Genomic DNA, 21010 nt, shown 5'->3' with positions numbered 1-21010 from the left:
TTTTTTTAAACCTTTATTTAACCAGGCAAGTCAGTTAAGAACACATTCTTATTTTCAATGACGGCCTGGGAACAGTGCCTGCCTGTTCAGGGGCAGAACGACAGACCTTGTCAGCTCGGGGGTTTGAACTCGCAACCTTCTGGTTACTAGTCCAACGCTCTAACCACTAGGCTACCCTGCCGCCCCATGTGCACTGTCCCTGTAAAAATAAAATAAACTCAAACATTCCACAAATGTACTTTCAACAAGGCTCACCTGTTAATTGAAATGCATTACCCATGAATACAGTCCATCATTACATATAAAACATGAAGGTCAGTCAATCTAGAACATTTCAAGAACTTCGAAGGTTCAGTGCAGTTCCAAAAGCCATCAAGCGCCATGATGAAACTGGCTCTCATGAGGACCGCCACAGGAAAGGAAGACCCAGAGTTAGTTACCTCTGCTGCAAAGGATAAGTTCATTACACTTACCAGCCTCTGAAATTGCAGCCCAAATAAATGCTTCACAGAGTTCAAGTAACAGACACATCTCAGCATCAACTGTTCAGAGGAGACTGCGTGAATCAGGCCTGCATGGGCCAAATTGCTGCAAAGAAACCACTACTAAAGGACACCAATAATAAGAAGAGACTTGCTTTGGCCAAGAAACATGAGCAATGGACATTAGACCAGTGGAAATCTGTCCTTTTGGTCTGATGAGTCCAAATTGGAGATTTTAATTCCAACCGCCGTGTCTTTGTGAGATGAAGAGTAGGTGAACGGATGATCTCCGCATGTGTGGTTCCCACAGTGAAGCATGGAGGAGGAGGTGTGGGGTTGCTTTGCTGGTGACACTGTCAGTGATTTATTTAGGCACACTTAACCAGCATGGCTACCACAGCATTCTGCAGTGATACGCCATCCCATCTGTTTTGCACTTAGTGGGACTATCATTTGTTTTTTCAACAGGACAATGACCCAACACACCTCCAGGCTGTGTAAGGGCTATTTGACCAAGGAGAGTGATGGAATGCTGCATCAGATGACCTGACCTCCACAATAACCCGACCTCAACCCAATTGAGATGGTTGGGATGAGTTGGACTGCAGAGTGAAGGAAAAGTAGCCAACAAGTGCTCCGCATATGTGGGAACTCCTTCAAGACTGTTGGAAAAGTATTCCAGTTGAAGCTGGTTGAGAGAATGCCAAGAGTATGCAAAGCTGTCATCAAAGCAAAGGCTGGCTACTTTGAAGTATCAAAAATATATTTAGATTTGTTTAAAACATTTTTGGTTACTAAACTATTCCATATGTGTTATTTCATAATTTTCATGTCTTCACTATTATTCTACAGTGTGGAAAATTATAAAAATAAAGAAAAACCCTTCAATGAGTAGGTGTGTCCAAACTTTTGACTCGTATAGTGTATATATATATAAATATAAACCTATAAAATATATATATACACACACTTATATCGGGACATTCATGAAATGGGTTCCCATGGCTGAGCAGCCACACACAAGCCTAAGATCCCCATGTGCAATTCCAAGCATTGGCTGGAGTAGTGTAAAGCTTACCACCATTGGACTAGGGAGTAGTAGAAACCCGTTCTCTGGAGTGTTGAATCACGCTTCACCATCTGGCAGTCCGACGGACTAATCTTGGTTTGGCGGATGCCAGGAGAACACTACCAAGTTCCAGCAGCAATGCTCTAGCATCTAGTGGTAGCCTTCCCAGAATAGTAGAGGCTGTTTATAGCTGCAAAGGGGGGTTCAACTCCATATTAATGCCCATGATTTTGGAATGAGATGTTCGACTAGCACGTGTCCACATACTTTTGTTCATGTGGTGTAGGCGGTGAGGTTGCCGTACCAGACTGTGATACAGCCAGAATGCTCTCGGCTGTGCATCTGTAGAAGTTCTGGAGATCTTAAGGATCAAGATGGATTTCTTCAGCCTCCAGAGGTTAAAGTGGCACTGATGCACTTTCTTTACCATGCTGTCAGTGTGAAGGAACCATTTCAAGCCCTCGGTGATGTGCATGCTGAGGAACTTGAAGCTTTTGACACTCTTTTGACACTCTTTTGACACTCTGCAGCCTGTCCATGTGGATGGGGGCGTGCTCTGTCTGGTTTCTCTTGTAGTCAACGATCAGCTCCTTTGATTTGTTAAAGTTGGAGGAGAGGTTATTTTCCTGGCACCAGTCTGCCAGGGATCTCACCACCTCCCTGTTGGCTGTCTCATTGTTGTTGGTAATCAGGCCTACCACTGTTGTGTTGTCAGCAAACTTGATGATTGAGTTGGAGACGTGCATGACCATGCAGTCATGGGTGACCAGGAAGTACAGATGGGGGCTGAGCACGCACCCATGTGGGGCCCCCGTTTTGAGGATCAGCGTGGCGGGGGTACTGTATTGTTGCCTACCCTCACCACCTGGGGTCTGCCCGTCAGGAAGTCTAGGACCCAGTTGCACAGGGTGGGTTTCAGACCCAGGGCCCTGAGCTTAGTGATGAGCTTGGAGGGCACTATGGTGTTGAAGGCTGAGCTGTATTCGATGAACAGCATTCTTACACAATGTAGGTATTCCTTTTGTCCAGGTGGGATTGAGCAGTGTTCAGTGCAATGGCAATTGCATAGTCTGTGGATCTGTTGGGGCGGTATGCAAATTGTAGTGGAGTCTAGGGTGTTGGGTAAGGTGGAGATGATACTTAACGAGCCTCTCAAAGCACTTCATGAGAAAAGTGAGTGCTACGGGGCGGTCATAGTCATTTAGTTCAGTTACCTGGACACAGGATCAATGGTGAACATCAAGTGGGGACAACAGACTGGGATAGGGAGAGATTGAATATGTCCGTAAATACTGCAGTCAACTGGTCTTCACATGCTTTGAGGATGCGGCTTGGGATGCCGTCTGGGTTGGCAGCCTTGCGATGTTTAACACGCTTGAATGTCTTACTCACGTAGGCCACGGAGATCGGAATCACACAGTCCTTGTGAGCGGCGGGGGCCCACGTCTGCTAACTCTGTGTTGTTTTCACCTGCTGTAAGAGAAAAAAACATATTACCCATGTTTAATTGAATTGGTTATTACATACCTACTTAATGAACACTAGATGTGTGTTATTCAGCCCATTGTTTAGTGTGGGTTACTGCTAATGGAGCCATAACAGGTCAAGTAAGCTAGAAAGTCAGCTTTATTTTTCACTGACTATAGGACAACAATTTCTCAGTCATTGAAGTGAGGAGTAGAGGTCTACAAAGATATCACGTGTTGGCAATTCATGCTGTCTATACCATTATGTCTTGGACCTTGTGGTTAAGTAATGGCTGTGGCAATCTTTGCAGGGAACAACATTTTTGTCATTATCTTGGATGGTAAACCTATGGGGTAAAACAATTCCCCTTTTACTCAAAATTACACAATCACCTTTGGTTAGAGGAGTTGTATTTACGTAGTTTTCTCAGTGTATTTGAAATGACAATCCCTCTTCAGATGAGGGGGGTCACGCAATATCAATGCAGTAAAGCACTGTAATTTCCCATAGATTACATAAAGCAATATGTCATTCAATAGTTAGTCATCTCTGAATTAATTGAATAACCTTGGTAATTGATGTTTAAAGCTGTTTTATTTCCAGTTACAGAATAAATGATCAAAATAAGTCCTAAAACAAATATGTGGTGTACTGTAAAAGACAATGTAGTGTATTAGAGAAAGAAGTCTCATCATTGTCAACATATGCAAATGTTTTTTTTTCTAGTTTCACATTATTTCAACAAAAAAAATCAAAAAAACTTCCATCTGCACTACACTACATCAATTACATATTGAGAGGCAATGTAAAGGGTTCTCTCATAGGATTTCAAGCTTTGGCTGTCTCAGATTTTCATAAACCCCTTCTGATGCACTGATATCATTAGTGTCTGAGTGTTAAAGCCTTTATGTGCCTGTAAGACATTTGTAGAGGGGAGATTAGGCAAATTATCATACATATGTAGCGCTGGTTCAACTCTATGTTGACCTCAGAGGGATATACAGACGTTTCTACATTCCTAATTTGCCCGAGGCTACCCCAAAAGGGCTTGGATTAAAACCTGGCTTCAATGGCTTAGATGGATCACATTTAGCATTTTTTTTCTGAGGTGAATAATAATAAACCATCATCAGGTCTTTGTTGTTTTTTTTGTATTTATATACAGTATATACATTATATACATATTATGCATTTACTTGGGGCATGTTTTTTGGGAATCACCTGTATATTCTAATTTAGTATGTGTGGAGTCAGAGAGCGACTGCTATAGGGCACGTTTCTCTCTTAAGAACCTCAAAGAGATCGCTGACTTCTCCAGCTCATTTTAGGCAAATCAAAATGTGAAAAGTTCTCTCCTGAAGCAATCTCTCCATCACCAGGTTGTATCAAGAATGTTTATGAAGGCTATGTGCCGTATTACCTGTAATCTCCAGGGAAGGACCGGCTACATTTCTTGCTTCTCTATGCTCCCAGGAGGTGAAAATGCCAAAAAAATTATCTTGCTTTGCACCTTTTCCACCACACCTCCATGTCTCAAATCAAAGGCTCCAAACCATACATGTCACTATGCCCAAGGTGACCAGAAGAAATGAGAAAAATTCTATATGCAGTACATTCCCATAAACATGCCACATCCTCTGAAGTCTGGCTCCACTTTTAGGAGGTCCAAGTTTGTTTAAAAGTACATAATGCAATGGGTGTATGGACTCTGCTGGGGCTCAGGAAGGCATGCTGCAATTAGGAACTGTTGGGTGAGTTGAAGGTGTCTCTTCATGCCCAGGTGAGAGCATGGTTGAGACCAATGTATTTATCACATTTTCACAAATATTATCCCTGGATATCTCGGAAATATTTGAAGTGGTGATTTTGTCTTTTACCAAATAGTACTTTTAGGAATCCATATTATTAAAAGCCACTACAAGATGATACATTTTGAACTATAATAACTGGGTGAAACTCCAACAACTTGACATATGTATGCCTGTACTGTCACTGTGTTACATTTTGTGTTGTTCCAGGAGGAATTTGTCAAACTATTTCCTCGTTCTTGTGTTTGTGGAACATCATGCATTGGAGTCTCTGAGGAAGGATATCTGTGATCATCTGTAAGTATTGTTGGCACAACCGTACACAATTATTCAGGGAAGGTTTGTTCAGCCTTTGTGTGATCATCAAATTACTCACCGTTTTCCCCCAGGCCAAGAATTCATCCAAAGAAGTCAAGCAGTTACACAAGATATTATGAGGGAGAGGACTGGGATTTCCCTATGATCTTCGCACGAAATAACTAAAATGATGATCTGCAGTAGATAAAGCAGCAGCAGTTGACTCAGTGGTCAGCTCTTGTGTTCTGTAGCCTGCAAGACAACGCTAGCTAGGTCATCTAGGAGCCATTTCTAGGGAATACCTTGTTTTTATTGACAGTATCAAGCTTAGACTTCCTGTAGAAAGTGTTCAGTGCCTTTCGTAAATAGTTGTGGTATATCACAGAGAGTATAATGCAAAATGGTGTCTTTATTACCTCTATCAGTGTCATGTCAACATCAATTGCAAATTACTCTTAGGAGTAAGAGGATTCGAACATGAATCGAATTGCCATAGGTGTAAGAGCCAGCTAGGACCAGGGCTACTCCACTGTCTTCATGCCATGACTGTACACTTGTATCCCTTCTTAAACACACATTGAGGACTTGGTAAACAACACTTCGTGAGGCACAGACTCTCCTCTGTCCTTACTGTAATAGGCTGTCTAACACTAAGGCTCCCACTACTGTTTGAAAGACATTACTACACTAACATTCTACGATAAGAAACAGTGGAGCTGCTTGATGGTTCTAGATTGTGTCATTTCAGTTGATGAATCCTAGTGGTTTGGTCCAGGGGGCAGTATGAAAGCTTCCCACTGACACAATGTGAGTCCTTCTACTCAGTGAGTACTCACTGTACTGCTTCATTGTAGGGATTACTGATCGATTAGTCAATGTCTAGGATTACTGGGAATTGTCAATTCAACTATAGAATAACTATGTTCAAGATTGATCCCTGGTTCAGTAGAATGTGTTTACAGAAATAAATTTGGAACATCTATGGAGAGGTATTTATTGTTTATTTTTCTTACTGTATTTTATTTTAAGACATTTAACGTCAAATCGAAGGTGCGATTTGGATGAGGTCTTTTATGTGACGAGATTAGATATGACTCGGATCGGAATCATTTAACATGGAAACATGGTGTAGACATAACAGATAAGTAGGGGAGACCGGGGTTGGTTGTCTCACAGGTTAGTTGTCACAGTGCTTATTATTATGTAAGAAATGTAAGATTAAAATGTACGAATTCTTTGAAAGAACTCATCCACCTGGGCAATTCATTTCAGCATGACAAAACATTGAGGTGAGGGGAATGTATGTGTTTTTCTAAAAGGGATTGGTATTTTCATTTTTAAATGTTTGAATTAGGAAAGTATACATGCAAAATGATGTTTGTTGAAAAGAGGAAGGAGTGCTACATTCCCATCCTATTTCTGAGTTTCTAGGTCAAGACATGTGGGGGATTGTTGTCACATGGAAAGTGGGGTTGGTTGTCACTATCAATGTGGGGTTGGTTGTCACATTGCCACTAGTATACAATAAATCCCAAGCTTGTTTGTGCTGTTGCTATAAATACCTCCCTTCCCAGTAAACACAAACACCTTTGGGCAACATGTCAAAATGTGTTGGGAATATTTGGTGGGGAGAGCGTTTACACATTGGGAAGTCGTTGCCGAGACATCAGAATATATTGTTGATGCCTGGCAGACATATAAATGATGTAGAGCTGTAAGAATTTAAAATGTAGGTATTCAAAGTATATACAGTTGAAGTCAGTTAGAAGTTTACATACACCTTAGCCAAATACATTTAAACTCAGTTTTTCACAATTCCTGACATTTAATCCTAGTAAAAATTCCCTGTTTTAGGTCAGTTAGGATTACCACTTTATTTTAAAATAAAATATCAAAAATAATAGTAGTAGAGAGAATGATTTATTTCAGCTTTTATTTATTTCATCACATTCCCAGTTGGTCAGAAATTTGCATACATTCAATTAGTATTTGGTAGCATTGCCTTTCAAATTGTTTATCTTTGGTCAAACATTTCAGGTACCCTTCCACCTGCTTCCCACAATAAGTTGGGTGAATTTTGGCCCATTCCTCCTGACAGAGCTGGTATAACTGAGTCAGGTTTGTAGGCCTCCTTGCTCACACACGCTTTTTCAGTTCTGCCTACACATTTTCTATGGGATTGAGGTCAGGGCTTTGTGATGGCCACTCCAATACCTTGACTTTGTTGTCCTTAAGTCATTTTGCCACAACTTCGGAAGTATGCTTGTGGTTATTGTCCATTTGGAAGACCCATTTGTGACCACGCTTTAACTTCCTGACTGATGTCTTGAGATGTTGCTTCAATATATCCACGTAATTTTCCTCCCTCATGATGCCATCTATTCCTCCCTCCTGCAGCAAAGCACCCCCACAACATGATGCTGCCACCCCCGTGCTTCACGGTTGGGATGGTGTTCTTCGGCTTGCAAGCCTCCCCCTTTTTCCTCCAAACATAACGATGGCCAAACAGTTCTATTTTTGCTTCATCAGACCAGAGGACATTTCTCCAAAAAGTATGATCTTTGTCCCCATGTGTCATTGCAAACTGTAGTCTGGCTTTCTTATGGCAGTTTTGGAGCAGTGGCTTCTTCCTTGCTGAGTGGCCTTTCAGGTAATGTCGATATGACTCCTTTTACTGTGAATATACATACTTTTGTACCTGTTTCCTCCAGAATCTTCACAAGGTCCTTTGCTGTTGTTCTGGGATTGATTTTCACTTTTTGCACCAAAGTACGTTCATCTCTAGGAGACAGAACGCGTCAATTAGCCTGTCAGAAGCTTCTAAAGCCATGACATAATTTTCTGGAATTTTCCAAGCTGTTTAAAGGCACAGTCAACTTAGTGTATGTAAACTTCTGACCCACTGGAATTGTGATACAGTGAATTATAAGTGAAATAATCTGTCTGTAAACAATTGTTGGAAGAAGTAATTGTCATGCACAAAGTAGATTTCCTTACCAACTTGCCCAAACTATAGTTTGTTTACAAGAAATTCGTGGAGTAGTTGAAATGACGCCAACGAGTTTTAATGACTCCAACCTAAATGTATGTAAACTTCCAACTTCAGCTGTATATGTCTTGCCAATTAGCAAACAATGTCAAAACTGCATTTTCCCGATGCATCATGTTTCCATTGGTTGGGCAGAGATATCTGTGTTATCTGGCTTTGTTGCCTCTCTCACACACACATGTTGTTCTGTCACGCATACTCACACAAATATGTTGTTCTCAAGGCATAAAATGCAGAATTTTGTTAGGAATATCATTTGATCAAAGAAAGGCTCGGCTATTTCCACGACTGTATGGTATGTTGCTTAATTTCCTGTTGCATAAGGAATAAGTAACTAGCAAACATTGTGACAACCAACCCCATGCTGTGTGACAACCAACCCCCGATGGGGGTGTACAGATTGCGTTGAGGGGTTAAAACTTCATGTTGGAATAAGATATGAGGATAAAACGGGTCCCTATTTCAACCCAAGACCTTGGTTTTCTATTCATGTTGAAAATATATAACAGAGCTGAGAAATACAGACGAGTAAAAAGTGTGACAACCAAACCCGATCTCCCCTACTGTGTTGAAGGAAAGAAATACGATTACTCTCATAAGCCAAACGTGTAATTATGTAGACACTAACCTATTGTGCAGCACAGTCAAACAATATATACATTGACAAAATTAGACTTTGTTGAAATATTCCATTCTAGTACTGCTCAGTGTGAAGTAAGAGCATCCACTCTCCCCTTCAAAAAACCCAAAGTGTGTGGCATGTGTAGGATTACTTTGTGAATCCATCAATAAATTAAAATACGATGGAAGGTGTACAGCTTTAAAAAATATTCTGTCAACTGACATGACATTTTTTTGTTCCATTTCCAAATGACCGCTGGCAGAGATTGTCAGCTCTCATATTAAATTCTCAGGTTTTTAGGGCAAAATATATCTATCGGAAAGAGAAATAATGAACTTGAAGAGCTGGTGCCCCGAGGAGCAGTCACAAAGAATTATATCCTTCTATAAGACAGGACACAGGCAAAAGATAAGTACCTGGCAGTTGGCACACACTGCTACATGTGCCTATCAATAAAACAGATTATTTTCACTGGTTATTACATTGGAGATCTGGGGGGCTCTAGATTGCACCTTTAATGAGAAGGAATGATTCCTTCCCACACTCTTCACAACTACTTGAAGTAAGTGAGATGTAATGCTCATTTTTTCTCAATTTCTCCCAGCACATTAAAATGAAATCTTGCCCACATTAATTCATAGGCTTTATTTATTCGCATTTCAACAGGATTATAATATGCAAAGCTTGATTTGGGATTCACTCTGTGCATTGTGATATCATGGTTTTGCACACAAATTCTGCATACTTGCTTTAATTAACAACAACAGCAAAATAGATCATTGCCAAATGATATGTTGTTCCATTACTAATCTCCATGTACTGAAATGTTTGAATCCTCAGCCCCCAATTTAGTGGATGAAAACTTTGGCTTTATCAGTGGAAGGAGGTGCACCACCTGGTTAACATAGTTCCTCTGCAGGAGAGCTGCAGTCAACGTTGGATTCTAAAAAGCAAAAGGTGAATTTAATCCCAGTTTCCTGATGTCTGTTTATTTTTTTATTTTTTTTATTTTTTTAAATCTTGAATTGCTCATGGCGTCATCAACAACAACCCTATGTTTACTGTGTCAGAAACACTTTCAAACTATCTTCTGCCTTTACGCTGTCACTTTACATCGTAAAAAAATATTTGCGTACTCTATATATGCAGAAGCATGTGGACACCCCATTCAAATTAGTGGACTCGGCTATTTCAGCCACAACCGTTGCTGACAGGTGTATAAAATTGAGCACACAGCCATGCAATCTCAATAGGTAAACATTGACAGTAGAATGGCCTTACTGAAGAGCTCAGTGACTTTCAACTTGGCATCGGCATAGGATGCCACCTTTCCAACATGTCAAATTTCTGCCCTGCTAGAACTGCCCCGGTCAACACTACATGCTGTTATTGTGAAGTGAAAACGTCTAGGAGCAACAACGGCTCAGTCGCGAAGTGGTAGGCCACACAAGCTCACAGAACGGGACCACCAAGTGTTGAAGGGTGTAGCGCATAAAATGTGTCTGTCCTCGGTTGCAACACTCACTACAGAGTTCCAAACTGCCTCTGGAAGCAACATCAGCACAATAACTGTTTGTCGGGAGCTTCATGACATGGGTTTCCATGGGCGAGCAACCGCAAACAAGCCTAAGATCACCATGTGCAAGCATCGGCTGGAGTGATGTAAAGTTCATCGCCATTGGACTCTGGAGCAGTGGAAACATGATCTCTGGAGTTATGAATCACTCTTCACCAAGTAAGAATGATGAATCTGGGTTTCGCGGATGCCATGAGAACACTACTTGCCCCAATGCATGGTGTCAACTGTAAAGTTTGGTGGGGGAGGAATAATGGTCTTGGACTGTTTTTCATGGTTTGGGCTAGGCCCCTTAGTTCCAGTAAAGGGAAATCTTAACACTATAGCATATGATGACATTCTAGACGATTCTGTGCTTCCAACTTTGTGACAACAGTTTTGGGGAAGGCTCTTCCCTGTTTCAGCATGACAATGCCCCCGTGCACAAACCGAGGTCCATACAGAAATGGCTGGTCGAGATCGGTGCGGAAGAACTTGATTGGCCTGCACAGAGCCCTGACCTCAACCCCATTGAACACCTGATGAGTTGGCCTAGTCACCCAACATCAGTGCCCAACCTCACTAATGCTCTTGTTGGTTGAATGGAAGAAAGTCCCCGCAGCAATGTTCTCCAACCCAGAAGAGTGGAGGCTGTTATAGCAGCAAAAGGGGGACCAACTCCATATTAATGCCCCTGATTTTGGATTGAGCTGTTTGACGAGCCGGTGTCCACATACTTTTGTTCATGTAGTGTATATGGAAACAGTGTGAATCATAATTTATATATTACAATACTTAAAATTGTATGTAGCTACCTCTGTATACCCTGCCTGTGCTGTTAAGGTGTACTGATGGTCACAAAGGCATAATTGTTATGGGACCCATGACATATTCAGCAGCAAATGCACATGTTCAATCTTTATACTTGGTCAGCATATGAAACGTGCCATTCGTTGTACTCGTTAAGAGCGTGACTTCATACTTTAATTGTGAAATAATGTGAAGATCTTCAGAACAAATCTATTATGAATGGTCCAGTCCGATTTCACATTTTGCTGTGTGAACACATTACAACAGTTGCTCTGTTCTCAACGTTGTCTATTCCTTGTCATTAAATGAAGGTTGAATAAAAGAGTTGTATAGAGCAGTAGTAGTGACTCTTTGGACAAAAGTATGTGTATCGGCTTTGTTTTTAGAGGTAACGTGTTCACATCTTCATTGATTCAGCACAAGTCAGGAGGAGGACTGGAGAGAGGGGTGGAAAAAGGGAGGGAGGGAGGGAGAGAGAGAGAGAGAGAGCAGGGCCGTAATCAGAGGTCCGTCCGTACTTCCTTTTCTCATTGTGATGACTATAGAATAACAACAGCATCACAAGGCCATGCATGACATGTGGACATTCCTTATTCTGAGATCTCTCTCCTCAGTCAGAGGCCCTTCATTTGGAAGAGCGTGTTGAATAATGTTCATGCTTTTTTATATGACTTCATTTACATGGTCTCATTTTGCCCGAGTGCTGCCTTAAAGTGCATATAAAATAGCTCCCATATAAAGCTGCCAAAAGTAACATGAATGGAAAGGCTGGTTATTTGGGCCAATGGTATAGAGTGGCAGCACTGCTTCTGCAGTCAATGAGGCCACAGATTAAACTTTCCTAGGTGGAAAAGGTCTGAAACTGCCTGCACAGAAAGTTGCTCAAGCAAATAGGAAATCTAGTTGTTTGTTATAATCTGAAATGGGTCATGTGGAAAAGTGTTTCTTGAATTGCTATTTCAAAACGGGTTGAAGGCTAGAGCTTTCACCGGCGCCCTAACTTTCCCTTATGACTGGTACCCATAGAAATTGTCATAGGTGACACACTAGGAACTTGAATGAGTTCAAACCAGCTCCAGACTTTACTGAAGAGATTAAGGAAGGCAGGTGTAAAAATACATATAGTTGACATAGAGCACTAATGAGACATAGATTTATGGATGTAGGGCGCTTTAGAAATGCAAAGTCAATGACTGGGGCTGTCACCTTAATTTTACTGTTGCGTCATTCACCATGCCAGAGTTTATTTTTGCCAAATACATTTCTCACCTATGTCTCATACCACAGATACCTTGTTCTCGCAAACATGCAAACAGATATTTGAATATCTCACATTGTTGGATGTCTCTCATATATATTTTTTTTGTTTTTTGGTGAACAGCAAGTAGACATGCTGGAATGTGTATCCCTAATTTGATGTACAATGCATCTTGACTGGTTGGGTATTTCAGGGAGCTAGATCCTTCAGTTATTAACAGTCAGTTATTCATGCAGTTTCATTTCCCTCTACATGAACAACGTAGCCTACACAACGGGTAGTAGACACCCCGTTAGGCTATCAAGATGACCCTTTTGACATAGTGATCCATTGACTCATTTTTCATTTAGTCCCATATCTGTACCACCCAGTTCTATCCCTATCAAACCTATTCCTCACCCAGCGCCTATACAGTCAATATAGTGAAGGCGGTAGAAGAGACAAGGAGTGAATGGAGGGTGTATACATTGCAGCCAGCAGCGATTACAGAGGTAACATGAACACTTGGATCAGATTCTGAGACACAGGGCTCTTTTTGTCTCTCCTGAATTACTGGACAGCTCCAGGGCTGACATTTAAAACATAACATCACCAAACACAAAAACACATTAATGGAGAATGGTAGAGCAGGGGGTTTAAGCAGAAACCTGAAATTCAAGTTTTGGCGAAGGAAGCTGACCCAAATTTCCTGCCCCTTCTTTTCGGTAACGTGCTTCTGCAAGCTTGGGCCCGGGGGTGACATCGTATCCCTTACACAAGGATTGCCAGTGCATTTACATAGCATGGTTAATGAGAGATCAACACCAGGAAAGCGTCTGGAATATAAAGCTTTCTTGTAAAAATAATGAGCGAGCGATTGATCCGTACTCAAACAAACCGGTTTGCTGAGTTAATACCAAAGGCAGATTAAAGCCAGTGCCAAAAAGTGCCCTGGCATGCAATGCCTTTCGCTTAGAGGGTCCCCAAACTTGTCATCACATTAGCACATGGTCAAGGAGTACATCCTACCACTCTCATAATCTGCTTTCCTGCACAATTAGCCTTCTATAATAAGGCAGCTGTCAGACAGCCCACAGGATGAAAAGAGAAAAAAGGGAAATCACTGAGTCTTTACAGGCAAGGATCTTTTACTTCTTCTGAAATGAGAAGCTAAGGTTATTTTCCCGCTCTTACTTTGCCACTTGCTGTGCTGGTATTAAGTCTGAATGTTATGACAACACAGAGACATTGCTGCTTTATTGTGCAGACAGGCCATTGTGCTTTGATGAAGCCAGACAGAGACGAATAAGAAGAGAGAAAGAGAGAGACAGAGAGGAGGACTCCAAGCCAGGGTGGATCTTTCCTGGCTCCAGAAATCTGATGTTAGAGAGGGTCTGGTTGGCAGGAAAAATGACAAGTTATCTGAATAAAATAATAGATAATTTCATCCCGACAAAGGAGTGGAAACTATGGACAAGAGGAGAAAATAGCAGGAAGGTATGGAGAAGTGAAGGGCTATGAAAAGAATAAGGAGAATTCAGTGCTGCTTCTTGCAAGGGAAAAGAGAAAAAAAAAACATTGATGACACCCGGTTCCATTCTTCCGCTCTCCCCTTTCTCTGCTCTTCGCCTCGCAGCACGGCGGGCTAAGCTGGGAGCTGTAATGTCATTAAATTGCAAATGCTTTTTTTTCATTTCCGACACACACTGTTTACTTATCTGGCAAAAACATATGTTGGAAGGAATCCGTTAAATTCTGCCCATTGCCTTGGGTGAAAGTGCAATAGAAACGGGCCCACTGAGCTCCTTCTGTCGTCTCCTTTTAGCACTTTGCCTTATCTACAAGGCTGCTTAGCAGCAAACTGGCGAGTTCAATGAAAAATGAAGATACAGTGCAAGATTAGGGAAGAACAGTGAGGAGAGAAATGCTTGGAGAGAGGGTCATCCCATTGCAAATGATTTCACTCCTCTCCATCTGCATAAATGACTATTTTTAAGGCATCTCCAGCGTCTGTATATTTTTCTCACTCTGCCACACATTTAATTTCACGCCCCGTGTTCTGAATATGCTTAAATGCATATCTCTGATGCACCTTTAAGCCAGAGGAAAGAGGATGGGGGGAAGGGAGGGGGGTACGAAAGCAAAATTAAAGATAAAATGGTGTGATTTGCACTACAAGTCTATTACTTTATGGCATTTACATATAGTTTACCTCTGCAATTCTAAGATTTTTTTTTACCACCTTCCTATCAGCATTTGGGCTTGTATAAATATGTATAAATCTTTGTTGAGAAAAAATAGAATTCCCAGCTGTTGTTGAAAGTTTGAAGGGTGCACTTTCTTCCCTCAACTTGTTCCCCTGCTCCCCCAGTAAACTTACGATAGACACACTGGGGGGTGCTCCCTGGGCTGGCCCCACAAAGACACAGGCATGGACCGCTTTGTGTCCCGTGAGCCCCACAGTACTCCCCCCTCAGTGTTGTGACGGAGTAGAGATGCTCTGGGTCTGAGTCAGATTGGTAAAGACTCAGCAGCATGATGAAGTATCCAACTCAAGGTATCCACTGAACAGAGCACACTTCAACAACATGGTTCTCAGCGTTGGCATAGTGTCACAACATATACTGTCAAAATAACAGATATGCTCCATAACACTTGTTAGAAAAGTGACACATTCAATAGTACCCAGCTACATGTCAAATATAGCCAGGCTTTCAGGTGGCTGTGTTTGTTCTACAGTGTTGTGGTGTGGAAGTTTGAGCAGAGAGAGAAAAGCCCGCCCCTCAGAGTAGGGAAGGAAAAGGCCTTGGATTGGCCTGGGACTGAAAGGGAGAGAAAGAGAGGGCTATTCAGAGCACGATTCCTCTCATTCATTGTCTGCCCCCTTACATTTGAATACTCTCACTCGCTGCAGATGAGAAAATGCTTCAGCCTTCGCATTGTTGGCTTTCTCTCTCTTCTTTTCTATTTGCAATTAAATGCATTTCAAATGGAACAACTGTACAGAAAGCAATTCTGATAACAGAGAAATCCATTGCTTTTTAACCTCCTTTGTTAGGGTTTTGCATTTTGGAGTGCGTTTTTTATTATGTGAATTGCACAATCAAAAACACATCTTTGTGGAGAAAACACCATACAACTTAAATAGTTCTTCATTGAAAATTAAATTGTGTTTGGAAAAATAATTTGCGTCCCATATTTTCCCTCTATTTTGAATCCAGAGCCTGTGTTTCAATGAGGTGCTTGTATGCAACATCCGACCGCAGCCTTGTTGTCCTGTGTGGTATCATAGTCTCCACCCAGGTCATGTGATGGGATCAGTTTATTAGCATAGACTGTCATCTGGTCATTTACAGCTTAACACCCTCCATATGCATTGTGTTTGCTTTGTGTGCAAAGCATCAACTGCAAAACAAATCTCTTCCTCCAGCCATGCATTTTGAAGGATTTGAACGCTGTAAATAACTCCAAAACCTCTTCTTACGAGGTTTACCCCTGGAGCACTTTGTAACTTATCAGGGCTGCCTTGTGCCTCCTCTAATGCCTGCATTATGCTCAAATGTAAATCGGTAAGCTGCCAGAGAGGTGGGCGGGAAGCACTGGAGAAAGAATCACTGAATGGTCTAGCCAATATTCTGATTTTGGCATAGCAAAAAATAAATAGCAGTTTTGTTTTCAGCAGCCAGTTCCACAACAATATATTATATTTTATTCCCTTGTTATACTGTAATTGTAGAACAATTCTGTCTGTGATTTGGAGATCCTGGGATCAGGGACAGAGGAACAAAGGGTAAACCCAGTGAGCAAAATTGTGTTGAAATTAGGTACATTTTCGGTTCTTAATGAATGTTGAAAATAATATTTTCCGGATGTTGAAAAGACATTATTTTGGTCATTGTTTCTATGGCCAAATTCCAACCATACGTACATTCACTTATGTCTACAGGTCAATGAAGAAAGCACTATGTCACATTGAAATGCTTTATTACAATTAAAATAGGGAAATGGAGCAAATGAAAGATTGCAGTATGGAATATGCATTATTCCTCCCATCTGTCACATGGACTTAGGTTAGCTTTTTCAAAGGCTTTCAAACTTGTAGTGATCATGTTAAAAGTTTTTAGACCAATAGTAAAAAAAAAAACAGAACACTTAAACTACAATAACATTCTCAGTAACGGTTGCAGAAAGGTTTTTCTTGCTCTGACAGTGATATGTGGTTGTTTCTCTACCTTAGTTGAAGGCACTGTAAGTCGCTCTGGATAAGAGCGTGTGCTAAAAGGACAAATTGTAAATGTGAAAAGGAACACTTTCAAAGCATGCTGGGTATTATTCAAGTGAGCTTCGGCGCCCAAACAAGACCAAATTTGGTTGGGCCAGATATCTAAGCTGACTGGATATCTATGTCTCACAAGTTTGGACAGCACAGTACAGTAGAGCACAGTAGTGTTACGTTCAGTACAGTACAGTAGAGTTTAGTTCAGTAGAGTACAGTACAGTAGGGTGCAGTACAATATAGTACATTATACTACACTTTACTGTGCTCTACTATGCTGTACTCTACTCTATTGTACTGAACGGAAATATACTATACTCTACTTTAATATACTGTACTCTGCTGTGATGTGCTGTGCTGTCCAAACCTATGAAACTTGGACATATATGCTTGGTTCAGATTTGGTCCAGACCGGACTAAATCTAAACCAATCATAGACGTCTATGTTTGGGCCAAATCAAATTTCAATGTCTTGTCAACGTCCAGGGACGTCGGTGTCGGACGGTGCTCACTGGAAATACCCACTTAAAGAGGATCCTGCATCCTCTTGACAGGATTTGTGAGAAGAGCATGGAACAGCCGAGCACTTTAAACACTCAACGCTCTTTTTATCCCTCTATAATGCAACTTTAATGTATTCTGATTGAAAAGTGCCCAAGGTCTTTTTTGTACTTCTAATTTCCATTTCTAATGGTACAAGGGGAGAGATTAGTAATTAGGCCAGGGCCCTTTAAATGCATGTAATACGTGTTGGTTGTACTGTACTATAGGTTGCCCACATAAACCTTATGTTGATGATCACGGATAGCATCTCGATTAATTTCAACTCATGTTGACTTTTGATGGCAATTTATCTAAGAACATTGTTTTTCATGCTGCTTGTCCTTGAATTGGCTTCACAATTTGAAGATAACATCATGGGAATCTTCTAAATAATTGCCCCGGAGCATTATTTCCCGGCAACTATTAATCTTATTTTCCAGTGACTAATTAGGCCAGTTTGTGACAGAAGTTAGTGAACTAGTTTGTTGAGGACATGTTGCCTCTCGTTATTAGTTTGAAGGTGGATATAGAAGTCTTATAGAGGATTAAGACGGTATACTGGGACACTCAATAGGCTTACCTCTCTATAGGCTACACCCCCCAGACCAACGTAAAGGCAATAAACAGGAAGTTGTTGCCTAGAATGGTTGGAATTTTAAATGGTGGCAGTTCATTTCCATACCTGGACTATTTTATGGTGTTTTTGGGAAAGCATCATGAAGGCAACGTAGGTGGCTTGGTCAGTCATGCCCCTGAACAAAGACCACAAACACAACTATACTGCCCCCCTGATGTCATTTAAACATACTGCATCTCTCTCTCTCTCTCTCTCCAAAAGTTCCTATAATACAATGTAAATGTAAAGCAATTCAACAGGTGATGTCCTTTCAGGAAAGGTGACTATACACAGAGCTGGTGAAGTAGACATGAACTATCATGAAATACAACTCAAAAGTAGAAATGGGGCCACACCTGTAACCTCATATTTTCACTTGAACTGTGCCTTCTATAATTCTAAATCAAGGTTTCTAACACTAGCATGGGTAATCGGGTTTACACTGTACCTCTGCTATAAGCTCAAAGCATCCTTTCAGCAGAGCGTATTGAATCTGAAAGGCTTTCATACCCAACACCACAAAATAAACAAGGCAAGGTCTTTCTTGGGCAACAATGAATAAGAGTGGAAGCATCCACCATACTCCAGTCCCGTTCACTTTTAACAGTGTGTGATTGCCTCAGCAGGCTATCAATCGTGATCTGAGAGGACAAAAGATGCCTTTCTATCAATTAGACTGAGGTGCTGTGAGTGTGGCTTAGAGTGCTGGTTTAAAATCAGGTGATTCAGCTGCTCCTCCAATCAGTTCTTCCCGTTTTCAGACCACTGAGCTCGGTTCTCAGTGAATGAAACTGAAGTACTCTCGATTACAATTTGAAAAGGCCCTCTTTCTTCCAACCAACACATTATATTCCTCCAAATGTGTACAGAGCACAACACGCTGAACAGAATATTCACCTAGCCATTAAGGAAATGGATGCATTTTGCCATCAGCATGGTAATAAGTAGATCATTTCACAAATTAAGCATCACCTCCTTCTGTGATATCTCTTTGAAATGCTGTTAAAGGAGAATTTTCATTTGCAGCACTTCAAAGGCTGAGCAGCACTTTCCCTTTATGTAATGCTGGCCTTTCATTTGGAACTTTCCATTTCAGAACAATGCCACTTCCATTGGGGCTGATACGGGTAGGACTCTCAACACAACCGGGCAATATTGTCTCTCAAACAAAAACAAAAGAGGACAACACTGCATGCATATTCCACACTGGTGTAATTAGCAGCTCAAAAATCAACAGCACTCAAATTGTTCTCATACGGTGGTCAACCACTCAGTGCAAAATGAAAGGGTAATAATACAGGAATTGAAATGATAATGGGGAGGAGGTGAAACAAACGGAGTGGATAAAAGCATTACCAGGCACAATAGACGGGTTGGCTGACAACATCACAAAAACGATGCGCATCGCTTAATGGGTCAGAAGGCTGTGTGTTGTTGAGATTCTGGATGGCCAGATAGCTAGAAACAATGACAAGAAGCTGCCGTACGGGGAATCGTTGGTGCCTCGTTTCAGCTAGTTTTATCTTGTTCTTGATACCATATTTTGTATTGAGGTGTTTTCACTGATGTCACGTTGATGCTAATATGCAGGGCCGGCTCCAGGGGGCCAACCAAATCTCGCTTAGGGCCCCGAATGGCTTATGCCTTATTTCTGAGTATTTCCTGTGTTTTCTTAGAATTGAGTATAACTTCAGGACACCAGGGCCAGATAAGGTATCAGTGGGTGCCAAATCTCAGGAAAAAAACAAATATGTTATACGTCTGAATAACTGGGTCGTTCCACCAATTAGGTGCCTTTTGAGTAGTGTAACTTTTTGTTGTTGTTGTTGATTTCACCTCATTTTAACATTCTGTCATTAAGAGCACGTGTTCAATTAAAAAATATATATTTTCCCATCTCAAGAGGTTAAATTAAAAAAGGGACTATAGTAAGTGCCTATTAAGTGCCAAAGAAAGTAACAGTGTTGACTATTTCATCTTAAATCAGCCATAAATCCCCTTGTGACAGGGGGAATGAAAGATTGTTGTCTGCAACAGTGAGGGGCAATTGAATGCAAGCGTCACAAGAAATTGTAATTGTGAAAAAATGTCTAGCCTGTCTATTTATGGGTAACAGGGTTGGCGTGTTACGTTCAACCCACTCAGTTTTCCAACACAAAACCAGTGTCTGTAAAAAAAAGAGTAGAACCAGCTCACCTGCTTTTACACTATGATTTGACTATTAGATGTTCAATGTTTCTTTAAATTCTTTTGAAAATAAAAAAAATGTAAAAAGGAATAGTTTCACCATATTGAAAGTAGAGTTCACTTCAGTTCACGTAACAGGGTTGACCTTAAAATGAGGGACAGGCTTTTTTTTTTTTTTTTAACCTTAAAATGAATCCCTAATCACACGAAATCAATAATAATCTTTAGAAAGGACTTTGTCAAAGCAACAAATGAACTAGGGCTTTACAATGATGGTGAACACTTAAATTGGTTCAAATCTCCATCACAGAGGAAGCACAGAGGGAAAGATCAACATGCTGATTTATTGCATTTTCCATGTGTTCTATATTAAAGGGAACTTCATTTAATATAATAGGCTTAAACAATTATATATTTGTGCACAATTTCTATTTAAAATATCAAAGGGACCCAAAAGGCACTCATTTCGTGGAACGACCCAGCTACAACCCATTTACCTGGTAATGCTTGTACTTTCTAAATCTATAGCAGGAAGAGATTGTACCATGTAACATTGGAGTGCTGGACTACAGTGACAAGCTGCACATAAGAAGTAACTTATACAACTGTGTACATACCCTCAAATACTTATTTTCCAGCACACTTGCTGTCATTTTATTTCAAAGATGGCTCTCTAGCACCACCATGTGTTTCAATGGAGGCTTATGACAGATTTCACATTCCATGAAATGCAAAAGCTTGATTTAGGATATAATGTAATTCATTCAAAGTGTTCTAAAGATCTATTGAAATGAATGGTTAACCATAAGGATTTTTGAGTCTAAGAAAATATGATTGTTTGTGATACATGATGAGAAGCATATGCACAAATTGTAAAGTTGTTTTGTTGAAAAGTGCATACTCATCGAGGGATGGGCAACATTCAGTTGAACACATGATTTGAAAGAGGTCCTTAGGGGTCTATCAGATGATACCAGTATGACTATAGTCAC

The sequence above is a fragment of the Oncorhynchus keta genome, chromosome 34 (genome assembly GCF_023373465.1).
Source record: "Oncorhynchus keta strain PuntledgeMale-10-30-2019 chromosome 34, Oket_V2, whole genome shotgun sequence".
Lineage (NCBI taxonomy): Eukaryota > Metazoa > Chordata > Actinopteri > Salmoniformes > Salmonidae > Oncorhynchus > Oncorhynchus keta.
This window is presented reverse-complemented; position numbering follows the sequence as displayed.